This window comes from Pimephales promelas, chromosome 7, assembly GCF_988280905.1.
Source record: "Pimephales promelas chromosome 7, fPimPro1.hap1.1, whole genome shotgun sequence".
Classification (NCBI taxonomy): Eukaryota; Metazoa; Chordata; class Actinopteri; order Cypriniformes; family Leuciscidae; genus Pimephales; species Pimephales promelas.
The window spans coordinates 36,101,272-36,115,121 of NC_142775.1; the positions used below are offsets into that span (position 1 = coordinate 36,101,272).

Below are 13,850 nucleotides of genomic sequence, written 5' to 3' on the forward strand. Positions count from 1 at the left end.
TCGGCCCATCCAGTTTCGCGTTTGCCATCTACTTGAGAAAGAATCCTCACACATTCCCAAACACGTGCCTTTCCACTGGTGCATAAGCCCTTTGTCTAGCATATTCTCTTATAGGTTTCCATTTCAATAAGTGCAGGATCTACATCTCTGATGAGTGAGATGTGCAGACTAAAGAAAACAAATAAACATCCAAGTGTAGAGAAACTGAGAAAAGACTGTTGGAGAGTGCTAGAGGTGGGTATAAGCCTGAGCCAAGGCCTTCATTGTAACCCAAGTACTGGGTATGTGGGTGCACTCTCTCCAGGTTTTGGGCAAGCTGCAAGCTAAAACATGTCGGGATATAATCTCTTCCATTGCCAGGACGCCGAAGGAAGACGTGAAGATAAACAGACACGTTAGTTACAACACTGGCCAAGTGTACTTTTTTTTACACCTCCATTGCAGTTGGCGATGTCCTCGCGTTGGACCTACAGATCTTGAAATGTGAACGCTGATATGGATGGCAATCATGTATCAGATAAGCCCGTTGGGTTCAGGCACGCCACTGGTGAATGAGAATTTGCACCCTTCAGTCACCTTTCTTCATGCGTCATTCACAAGCTTTGAGAGCTTTGACCACACCTTGGGTTTTTGATTTGGATACCATCAAATATGATTTGCTTCTTTTCTTGGTGCACTGCATATTTTATCACTAAAATGTGGAGCACATCACAGCTGCATAGAGAGTTTGAGTGGCTGCAATATCTTTCTGATGGTTTCCAGAGCATTTGGCACTTTGTGATGGATATCAATGTGAGGTAGTGTCAAATGTTGTTTACTGCATCATCTTTGTAACTGTTCTTATACTCTGGTTAAACCAGGGCTTTTCAAGCTGTGTGTGTGTGTTGTTTTGTTACATTATTATAAAAAAAATTCTCAGGTCGATATAGATAATTTCTCCTTTTTGTAGTGTGTGTGTAGTCTCCATCAAGGGAGTTTTGTCTATCCATTGTTGCCTTTAGCAAATACTTAAATACAAATCACATTTATAAATATTTCCCAGATGATATATCATTCACTTTAACAATTAAAATATATCACAAACAACTTGTCTTTTTTAAAAAAAAAACTATTTTGTTTTAAATAAATGGGTTTTCATTTTTTTTATTAAACTATATACAGTATAATTACCTTTTTATACAGTGCAGTCTCATCCCAAGACGTCATACAACTGACGCTTTTGACCATAAGTCAACATCCGCCATTTTAGGGTACCCTTAAACGTCGGTTAGATGACGTTATCTAATCCTAACCCTACCCCAGACCTAAACCTACCCTGTCACCAACTGACGTTAAAGGTAAAGCGTCAGTTGGATGACGCACCAGGATCGTCATCTAACCGCCGTTTAAGAGTACCCTAAAACGGCGGATGTTGATGTGTGGTCAAAAGCGTCAGTTGTATGACGTCTTGGGCTGAGACTGTGTTATTTTATATTAGGAAGGGAGTCCCATGCTTATCCAAATATGAGGATCCTTTGGCATCAACTCCTGACTTAACCAACAAGACCTGGTTAACCAACGTCCATGTTTCTCGACCAGTGCCAAATCAGTACAAACCAGCCTGGAAAAACATTTGGGTCTTTTTTCAGCAACGTAGGCAAAATCCCAGAGTGATAGTCGCAGTGATTCTGTTTGCTTTGGCGTCTGCGTGTTATATGTCAGTCAGCTACGTCTACAGAGCATTTATGTGTTGGCCTTGGCTAATGCTTCTCTGACAGGCAACAGGATATTTCTGTTATTTTCTTTCTTCCAGAACTCGGATGCCTCAGGATTGGGTTTCCAGAGATGGCTACACCGACAAATCATTGTCAGTGGAACGATACCACAATCACATTATGAATTCAAAGAACAAGTCCTTTTCTGTCCAAGGAGGTTTGGAGACAATAGTTGAGAGGTGCATATTTATCTTTCCTTTCATTATTCTTGAAGCCAAAGCACCTCAAAAAGACACCTGGCTATATTATATCAGCTCCTCCAATCTGGAGAAGGTTCAAGTAAGACGTCTAACAAGCTCATTCTTATGACTACAGACTGCAGACCTTCATTTTGAAGTAGATGTTAAACCTGTGATAGTCCCAGAGAGTGGTTTCAGTAACCAGCTCTGCTTGAGCTAATTGAGACACAGTGTCTGTGGAGGTTCATGGATGGATCAACAAAGGGGTTTTGGGGGCATACGGGAAGAGACCACAGTGTTTTGGCATTCAAACTGATGCCAGGGTCATGACTAACCTTCCCACACCTGACCTCTAATGACTCATGGATGAAACTGGGGAACAGTCATGGAAATATCAGTGCGTAAATGGTTGTGGAAAAAAACGCTTGTTTTTCTCAACGAATGTAAGCGAATCTGACTCTTCTTTGTTATTGTTTAAGAAGAGGGAGTGTGTTCACCGTGATGATATAAAGCTTGAATGGTGTTGTATTTAATCATGATCGCACCAAAGGTCCACCCTTCGCCTCCCCAAAGACGACATGTGAGTAGTAGAGTTTGAGGGCCAGCGTTTAAACCTTTCTCTTAGCATTAAAAAACAGTACATCCTCTAAAATGGGTCTGATTTAGACAAGTTAACCTTTTGGTACTGTGGGTTCATTCATCTAGAGTTCAAAATAATACCAATTAAACATAATGGCTACACCATTATCTTTGTACAAGTGCGCTCAAATGATTCTAGCTTACAATGTCTTTCTCAGAAGGGTTGTAATCTGACACCAAACAGTAAACCAACTCTTGTTGTAAATGTTTAGCAATTTGGAATTACAAATTGTACGTTTTAAACATGACAACCCTGCTGAGTCAGTGTTTGCCTTTTCTGACCTTGCCCCTGGCGAATGTTGAGTGATCGAGGCTAGAACAGTCAGCAAACACTTTTAGCTAATCAAAGCCAGACTGGCTAAACAAACTAACCATTTCTTTCTGATTAGGAAGAGGCTATAAGCTATCAAATTCATACAGTTAGCTAGCAGGTAAATGTTAGCAATGTGTTTGTTGTTAGCATTGTTAACATTAATTGTTGTTAGCATTGCTGCAGGGATGGAGCAATGCTAACAACAAAGCGATTATTGCAGAAAATAAGCTTTGTGACCAAAAAAAGTTTATGATAATTACTCGTTTTATTCACCAAGATGGACACAAATAAACACGTTTTGTGAATCTTGAAATCTAAATACATTAGCCAGAAGTAAAAAGCTAATAGGCCATAAAATAACTTCAGTGTCATGATTTCTAAACTTATAAACTTTTTCAGTCTTTCAGTCCTGACAGTAAAATGTAATTTTGTAACACAATAATGTAACTTTTTTTTTTTTAAATAAATGTAATATCAGTCGCTTTATTATTGATTGAACTCTACATGTATGGGTTTTATGGTATTGTTTAAATATTCAATAATATTTTATAAAATAACTTAAAAAAAAGAAATAATAAAAAAAAGATCTACATTTCTAACTTTCAGTTATGGAGATCACATGGAAAAACATGTTATCTTTTAGGACTGTAACATTCTATTTCCAGTGTGACAAATGAACCAGAAGCAATATCATCATCTATTTACAACATCTTTTTTTCTTTGTCAATTATTTTATTCAATAAAAATTTGTAATAAAAAAAAATATATAATAATAAAAAAATGACCTTTTTCTTTCCCAAAGATCGTAACTGGATGTCAGGTTATGTGACAACAATGTGGCACCAGCTCACTAATAGGTTTGTTTCTATTAGATGAATACTATTTTACATGAATTCTGGCACTGGTAATGACATTAAGGGCCTAGGGCTCACTACACATTGGGACACTGATATCTCTCTGACATTTTTTGTTATTTAAAGTACATTATTATAAATAGTTTACTTGTCACATATACATGCAGCATTTCAGACACAAATCAATTATAAATGCAGCCATCTGATAATAAAGGTTTTTAATTCGAAAGAGTGCCATGGTCATCCTGAAGTTTTCTTTGGTGAATTATAAATGTTAGCTAGATTGTTCATTACTCCTCTGGCTACATATGTTTATACTGAAATATAATTTAATAATGGTTTGTATTTTAAAACAAAAAACATCTATCATTAAGTATAGTGAGTTGGCTCACATTTGCGCTTCAGAACTTATGGGAGCAGTGAGCATCGATGCGCCCTCGTTTTCGTGGTGCATTGTGGGACTTTATAGAGAGCGAACATTTCAGTGCACTGGAAAGATTTTGCAATTTAGAAAGCTCTTAAAATGGCATACTCCCTGTGGCCGGACTGAACTAGGAAGCTGATTGAGACGCACCCTGAGACTTCTGTTGAGCCTGACTGAATCCTGTTTTGTATTCATGTTTCCAGTCTTAACTTAGTGCACAAGATTAGAATCGTGTGTGATGTATTACCCCACCTACAGGGTCTCTTCTTTTCAATGGAAATTCCTCTGGGGTTGTTTCTATACAACACCTCGATACTGTTTCAAGGTGCGTATATACAAAATATAAATCTTGCTTTTGTCAATTGGGTGTGTTGTAGTACCTCCACAGAAAGGAACTCCTTATTTGGAAGCCATTTCCCCCTGTTTCCAGTCAAGAAATTCCCCTGTTTCACACTTTTGGTTTAGTTTTGTGCAAGTACCTCAGTGCCTGAGGGTATAACAACACAGTTTTGTAATTAGCTGAAATCTCCCTGTCAACGAACCAACTAGTCATGATGCGCATGGAATATATTAGCAGGTTTCTACCTCACTGATTGATTGTACCTCTGGAATAGTTGATGACGTACAATTGCGATCACTGTGAGTATGGGAGAGATGCGTTGGACAACCATGGTGGGCTTCCTCGTGTCTCTGCAGCCTCGCTCTGATCAAGCAGATGACATCACTCCTTGTCCCTGGCGGAGTGAGGCATGCAGAATAGACAAGGAGGAGCAGCGCTGTTGTCCAACTGCGATCGGTAATGGAAGAGTTCTTCGTTACACAGAGCCAAACCACACAGCATCGAAATAATTTGCTAAAATGATTTAGATCAGACCACATCATGCAGGAATCAATCATTTACATCATCCGAACAGCTTCCAGTTATCACCGAAGACTAAGAGTTGCGCAAAATAGTGCATTATGCATCAATGAGCACATTTTTAGACGTTTTTTGTTTTTACAATTTTTTTAATTTGAAATCCAATCCAATGTTTTTACAATTTTTTGAATTTGACATACAATTTTTTTAATTTGAAGTAGGATCAATAATTTGATACCAAGTGCTATCAAGGCCAGTCTTGTCAATACCAGTACCTTTAATAACAGATTTTTTTTTTTCAATTTCTAAAGGAACAAAATGAGTAATTATAACCATTTAATATTGTATTTCATAGGCATATTTAGAAAGAAGTTAAACAAAATATCAATTTAAAGGGATAGTCCACTTTGAAATTAATTTTTGGTATGTTTTAGCTTACCTCATGGGCATCCAAGATGTAGGTGTCTTTGTTTCCGCAGTAGTTTCAATTTTGACCGTTCTTGTCTGTCAGTCATATAATGCAGGTCTATGGTCACCACCTCAAAGAGCATGCACAGAGAAGTCCAAATCAAACATGATTTAATGACTCGTAAATGATGTCCCAAGACACAAAACAAGCGGTTTGTGTGAGAAAACGAACAGTATTTATATCTTTTTTTTTTTTTTCGCTTTTGAGATCACATTTGCTGATGGGATTTCTAAGTACTGACATGTCCGCACAATTTTTCAGAATAGTTGATAAAAATCAATCTTCAGTAGCCAATTCTTAAACTAACATTTGGTCATCCTAAATCTCAGCAAGTGTGTTTGCTTGTATGTTAATGTGTTGATGCATGTTGATACATTTCTAAAACATTTACCAAATACTTTGCCATTTTTATCAAACAACAAAGGATGTTTAGTGCAGAATTGGCTGTTTTAGTGGAGTAATTGGACTAGCTTAACATTGGATGTGGTTCACTTTATGAAGTTGACAAATCTTTGTATTTATCAACATCCTCTTCTTCCAAATATAGTGGCTGAAATGGATGGCAAAACCTGGTGAAAATGGGTCTAATGTGACATATATGCATAAGTAAATATCGAGAGGACACGGATTTGTCACAAACTCTGAGTTTGGGCGATTGTGATTTCAGCTTGCTATTTGCACAGGTGGATGAAGCAAATCAAGGGAACGCTTCAACAGTTTTAAAATCTCTTTTACAGTTGACCTGGTGTGGTCTAAAGCCTCAGCTCTAACTAAACCCAAGGACAAACACTGACTACATTCAAGCCCGATTGTCTATGACAAAATAATGAATGCAACCGTCTCTGGTGTCTCTTTCTGTAAGGGGGTCAGAAGAATAGAATAATGACGTAAGGAATGAGCAAACACATGTAAGGAAGCCATGGGTGATCCCACACTGCGCTTGTCAACACTTTGTCTTGGAGTGAGGAATGTTTTGCTCTATTGTATCAGTGTAATGGTGTGGCCATGTGTAACAGGTCTGGTGACGCCTCGAATATTAATGAATGTTCATTGACTTGTGGAATTCAGGGAAAACAGCGTTTATTGTGCTCTCAAAAAGATTTATTTGGATCTAGGAAATTATAAGGTTTATGTTTCTTTTCTCGTCTTTAAGTATTATCCCTAATTTGGTACTGCAGCTATAATTATTTGAACCCTATAAAACTCACCAAACTTTGCTTGCATAAAAAGGGATGGATAGGAGGTTTGCTTGTCTTGAGTTTGAATTAATTTATTTTACATGCAATCTTTGGGCATGGTGTTTTATGGGTTTGCTATTTAAAATGTAATGATAAATGTGAGTTATCCTTTGTGTATATGGCTGTTGCTTTAAGAAAACAACAGCTAGCAATAGATATTATTTATATTTTTTATCCATAATTTATAAAAAGTTTGAAGAAAGCATCCTACGTTTGAGTGGTTTTTGGAAATAGAAAAATATTAGCAGTTTTGACTCTCATGAATGGAGTAAATATGGTCTTTGTCATAGTAATGGAAGTGTTTTCTCAGTTTTGTATTTTTTTTTTTTTCTGAGCAATGGGCAATGAATATGAACAGATGGTTGTCAATTCTAAGCTGTAATGTGATCAATGAAATGAGTTGGGAGACTGAATATTGGTCAAGATTATAACATCCCTACATAAAGAAAGTTGATTTGATTTAATGTTGAGTTGGCTTTGAGAAACAATATCAATCCACATTTGCATAAATATTTCTTTAAATTTGTATTATTAATAATTAGTCTGGAGAATGAGTCTGTAATAGAGGTCATATCTGACATGTGAAAACTGAAATTGCATCAATTTCTCATTGAGAGAAAATTATTGCAAATTAGAAGAAAAAAAAAGGGGGGGGGAAATATAATTTGTTAACACTTCAGTTTAGGAATCAATTCTCAATTTTACTAGCTTATTAGCTTGCATATTACTAGGATATTGCCTATTATTATTATTACTTAAAAAGCACATATTACCTCAATCCCTTAATCCTACCCAATACCTTAATTTAACAAATACCTTACAAACTATTAATTAGCAGTAGTTAGGAGTTTGAGGCAAAAATCATATTGAAGCTAGTTAATAGTGAGAAGTGGACCCTAATATAAAGCGTGACCAATCATTTAAACGAAGTTGTCAAGGATGCATTGAATAACTACTTCACAACATAAATGTAAGTTTGCTCTAAAAGTGCTAATCTGTGTGACATTCATTCTTTTTGCTAAATTCATGATCACAAATGACCATGTAATTTTTTTTTCTACATCCAGAATACAAAATATAAAGTTCATCTCTTGACAAATGTCTTTTAGGTTTTCGTGTTTTATTGTGTCGCAAAAAGGCACTTTATGTCTGGAATAACAAGCAAGCAGAGCTACATATTTAATTATCAGTCAAAGATAAAGATTTTGTGAGTGTGCTACTCCGGTGCCCTTGGTCCTATTGGGTATAAAGATAATATGCTGATACATTTTTTATAGTGAGACATCATAAACAAATAAAAGTCTGGGATATTTGAATTTTTCACTTATGAACACCAAAGTCACCGAGTTCAATAGCTTCCACTTTCTGCAGCTGGATTTTGTAAATGCTTCTCGTAGATATATTTAGTTTATTTTCACTAGCAACTGAATTAAAAACAAAAAATCAAATGGAAAGACTGAATGCTATAATTCAGTTCATGCAAACAGATTGAACACAGAATACAATTCTCAGTGGCCTTCCTGCCAAGTTCCTTTGTTAGTATACCATGTTCTTCAGGTTGGGCACTTGTCTGATAAGCCCAGGGTGGCTAGTCTTTTCATGAGGGTGAACGGAGCTGGAAAAGTCCCCATCCTTCCCGGGTGTCATCTGAATCACTGTTGCCTGGCATGAACTTGACAAGGAAAAACCACTGACCAGGAGGGGAATTCTCAAGTGTGACGAAGGAAGAATCCGATAATTGCTGCGGGGCATCAGATTTTCCTCAAATTGACATGAAGACAGACCAGTTTCTTAATTTTTTGAAAAGGTGAGCTGTACTGAAACACAGCCTCCTAGTTAGTTGGAGGAAGTGAACAACAACTGGAAAGTCCCTGTGTGGGAATTAATATGGAACTTTCCGGATAGGGAAAAAAATAGCTACAATACCGGTTTTGTTTGTTTTGACAATTTATATTTAGTTTGAACTGAAGGTTTGCTATTTTAAAAGAGAGTTACGTATTGTGGGTCAAAGATAAAATCACATGAAATCATTACGGTTAACTTTATTTATTTATTTTTTTTGCCCGTACGTGGCAGTAATATTCTTATTGAGCCTCTGCAAAAGCATGTCAACCAGGATTCATCTCGCCTCCTTAAAAGGTAAAAAAAAAAAAGTAATGTACCTATTATTTAAACCAGTTTAATGCGCAAAACCTACTATATGCCATTTGTAAGTTAACAACCCCAAAACATTTAAAACCAACAATGTTGCTTGACCCAACGCATGGATTACCTGTTTGTTTGACCAATAAGTAGCTTAATTGAAAATAGTCATTCTTTCTGCAATTCTGTCTGGTGATGCTGGTGCTCGAATGCACCTCTAACCTAAAGAGGGTTGTGAAATATTCTTTAGCTATGAATCTTGCAAAGATTGCATGATCTCCCAATGGACCTTCACTTGTTGGGATAGATGGTGTATTTAATTTGAAAAAAGGCTGTGAGGGACATATAACCCCTTCCATGGGTGGCACTGCAGACTTAGGCTGCATTTACACTGCAGGTCTTGATGCCCAAATCCGATTTTCTGACCATATCCGATTTTTTTTTTTTTTTTTTTTTTTTTTTTTTTTGACGACCTGCTTACATCATCTTTTAAAAGTGACCCATATCCGATTTTTGCATTTACACTATACACTGCTGAAACTACCAAATGCAGATGTTCTGACCCGGGAAATTAAGCAAAACAGCACGAAATTCAATGGATGCAGATGCGAATAAAATTATCCAGTGTTTTCTTTCCACAATATTTCAATAAGTCATCAAAACAATTGGTCTCGTAAAACGATGCCTCATATCTTGTGAAATGTCTTCAAAAACGGATTTATTTCTGTAACAATCCTGCATTTTTGCCTGCACTCTTCACCCCAAACACTCAAAAGACATGAAACATCCGCATTGATCCACTGTGTGTATCCTTTCTTCTATCGCGCCTATAATCGCGCACTTTTTAATGACGTACGACTCGCATTACTGGGCAATATCCGATTTGTCTGCTTACATGGCACACGCAAATGCACGTATCTGATTCATATCCGATTTATTACCACATATGAATGAGGCCTGAATCCGATCTGAGAAAATCGGAATCCATGCGTTTTTTTTTTTTTCCTGCTTACACGTTCACTGGTCATATCCGATCTGTGCCACATGACGGGAAAAAATCGGATTTGAGTCATTTGAACCATGCAGTGTAAACGAGGCCTTAGTCTTAAGTCAAAAGGGTTTGTCCATTTGGAGATATTTTGAATTGATTTATGTTCAAAGTTTTTCTGGTTCATAACAAGGTAGCCAACAGTACAGCCAATCAAACGTCAAATACTGTCAAATATATCAACGCATTCTCACCCCAAGGCGTCACCTTTGACCATGCTTCAATATTTGACGTTTTAGGCGCCCTTTAGCGTCACTTACATGACGCGATCCTACGGCGTCATCTAACTGACACCAAAGGAAAGCGTCAGTTAGAGGACGCGGTTAGGTTTAGGTGTGGGGTGGGGGTAGGGTACACGCGATCCTAGGGCGTCATCTAGCTGACGCTAAAGGGCGCCTAAAGCGTCAGATATTGAAGCATGTCCAAATGCTTCCCAAGGCGGTTAAGTGACGCCTTGGGGGTGAGAATGGGCTGAATATATCTATCCTGACTGTCTATGGTGCACGCATCACACAGTAAGTAGGATCAACATGTTTATAATAACGCGCATCAGACCCAACTAGCCCTTTGCTCAAGGTTTTTCACTCCCACTGCACCTTAGCTATTTTCATGAGCTACAGACACTGGGAGTGAATCTGAGAGATGAGTCAAAACAAATACCAGACTGTGTTTTCGGAATGAAGAATGTCCTTGCAGGGAAAATCCTTGTGAAGACAACCATGCTAAAAAACAACCCGACTCGATGACTGTAAAGCACTTGTTCTAATCCTCGAAGTAGCGATTTGCTCGAAGGCGTCCATAGTAAGCAGGTTCCATCTCGGAAAGTGGAAATCCTCAGTGTGTGTGTGTCTCGTGAAAAAGCCATGTGTCACTTTCCACCTGTCAGCCTGCAGAAGATGATTGGATGTGTGTGCAGGAGGAGAGCGTGAATGAATACACAAACCGAGTTGAAATGAACATGTAAACGTGTATAAACGGGAAAGGAATGTGTTCCAATTACTCTAAAAGTTGACAAGTGGATTTTAACCAGTTTCCACAGCACCTTACAGTTTGTTTTCTCTGGTCAACCATTCATTGGTGGTAAAAAAAGATGATGTTATCTCCTCCCAGTGTGCATGTTTCCTGTCGTGCTTGAATTGGCAGATAACGTACAATTGACACGTGGAATACATCACTCGAATGGAATTTTAATGGATCGCCTTGATTTCTCATAAACGACACCCTGTCCCTCTTTGACGTGTCGGTGGGGATTTTTTTTTTTTTTTTTTTTTACCAGCCATTTTCCTCAATATCGTTTTCATGATGTAATGTTGATAAGATCCTGGTTTTTGCTGGATGATTGAAATGCAGTGACTCACTTCTTTCACAAATCGCCCATTAGGAAACAGTAATACTTGCAGACAGAATAGGTGCAGCCAAGGTCCAATATGAACACTCGCCAAAGCGCCAAATGAGAGGAAAAATTGGCTCTATACTTGTCAGATGGCTGGTTTGAATGGTTTGAGATGATCTTCAGTGAAGTAACTGATGTGGACAATCCAAGTGAAAGACATTTGCTAAAGAAGAACTGTAACAAAGTTCAATCCGTTAACATTTGTTAATGTTAAGCTGTCCTGAATGAACATTGAACAATACTTAAACTCGGTTGATGTTACTGAATATAAAAATCTAACTATCACAAACATTGAATATCATTTTTCATAATAATAAAGTCATTTATTCAAGGTAATGTATAATGAATGAACAATAATGTATAAAGTACCATTAACCAAGATTAATAAATGCTATAAAAAATGTTTATGTGATAAATGCTGTTTATACAAAAAATAAAAAATGCTAAATTTCATGGCTGCGAAAAAAAAAAAAATTCTCAGATAACCCACCATCATTGACAGTTATAAAAAGTTAATTTTCGATTCTGATTGCAATCTTAAAGGTTCAAGCTTAAAGCCTGAAGAATTTCACAAAGCTTTGGTGTTCGAATTTCCATTGGTCAGCCACGCAGGTAGCCTGCCCTAAAGTCACACCATTGGTTGTGCCACAATTTGCCGCTCCAAAAAAAACAGAGTAGAACTTTTCAGGAAATCAACCGTTAAATGACTCACTTGCTTATGAGTAAGTATTTCAGAATCTAAACAGTGACATGCATCAGCTGTAATGAAGAGCAGCTGATTTGATTTGGAACAGTGGGCTGTATTAAAATGACAGAGGGTTGGGTTGGACAGGATGTATCTCAGACGCAGCTTATTGACAAAACCACATAGCTGCAGGGATGAGATCAATACTCAACGCCCGTTTTTCTCACACTAGCGTGACCTGCTGAACTCTGCTGACCCCTCAAAACCACGTGCCTCATAGTGTTCTGGAATGGCACTTATTCGAGAAGCTCATGCATGAAAATATGCATTCATATATGTGTGTATTCATGCTTATGATTGGTAAGAAATGCTTTACTATATATATATATATACACACAGAGACACACTCACCTAAAGGATTATTAGGAACACCTGATCAATTTCTCATTAATGCTATTATCTAATCACCCAATCACATGGCAGTTGCTTCAATGCATTTAATGCATGCCTTGTTACCACTGTGCAGGCTGCTGGTGGTGGTGGTGTAATGGTGTGGGGGATGTTTTCTTGGCACACTTTAGGCCCCTTAGTGCCAATTGGGCATTGTTTAAATGCCACGGCCTACCTGAGCATTGTTTCTGACCATGTCCATCCCTTTATGGCCACCATGTACCATCCTCTGATGGCTACTTCCAGCAGGATAATGCACCATGTCACAAAGCTTGAATCATTTCAAATTGGTTTCTTGAACATGACAATGAGTTCACTGTACTAAAATGGCCCCCACAGTCACCAGATCTCAACCCAACAGAGGATCTTTGGGATGTGGTGGAACGGGAGCTTTGTGCCCTGGATGTGCATCCCACAAATTTCTATGTGTGCCCAGTGTTGTCTTTCACATACCATGTTTTCATGATGTTCAACCATAGCCAATAAGACCATTATCATAAAAAAAAACAAAAAAAACAATGCTTCTTTGTTTGTTTGTTTCATGGAAATGTTTCAAAACCTTTTATAAAACCAAAACTGTACATGCTGATTTGAACTGTACACTTCGCATCGGATCATTTTTTTCTTTGTCTTTTCTACATGACGTGATTTAAGTCAGTCCTTGACATGTTGTATATTACTTAAATGGTGCAGAGTGGAGGGCAAACCCCACTCATGCCTCCATTATTAGTCTGCTCTGCGTTTTATGAGTCGAGTTTATAGAGCTGTGCCTGGAGCGGCTGTGATTTTCACTCTCTAATCCGACTGCAGGTACTGTAAAATCTAAACTCGTGGCTTGAAACAAATTTATGTTTTGTGTAATCTGTAGCTGACTTAAGACATTACAGCGGCTGTTTTTTTTGTTTGTTTTTTTCGCCCCCCGGGACGGTCAAGGTCGGGTTTATTTATATTACATTACCGAACACAAGAATGTTTCGAGACGCACACAACAAATCTAATTCGATCCATCAGTCTCGGAAAGCTTAGCTTATAAACACATTGACAGAGATGAAAATCCTCATGCAGTTCAAGAGCTGGACTGGAGGTAACAATCCTATAAATATCACTAGCTCATCAATCGACCGTATATCATCCCGCTTTTGTCAGGAATAAATCCTCGTGGATTTATTTTGTTGTTTAAGGTCACAGGAGAGGAAGGGGAATGGGAAAGGAAACGACTAGCCTATTTTCAACCTCCACTCCTGTTGACTGATCCAACAAATTTGTTGCAATGTCTTGAGAACAGTGAATAACCTTGAGTTCTCAGGACAGTAGTTTGACCACTTCCAAAAATATTTCTCAGCATAACAGGGGATTGTAATCGTACTTTTGATAAAACGATTGCCCACATAACATTCAAGGCC

At 37.8% G+C, this 13,850-nt stretch overlaps 1 long non-coding RNA gene across 2 annotated transcripts in view; it reads left to right on the top strand.

Annotated features, from left to right (window-relative positions):
• The window catches only part of LOC148978390 (uncharacterized), a 92,047-nt gene that overhangs the window by 19,781 nt on the left and 58,416 nt on the right, over positions 1–13,850 (top strand). The gene's annotated exons all lie outside the window — the stretch shown is intronic.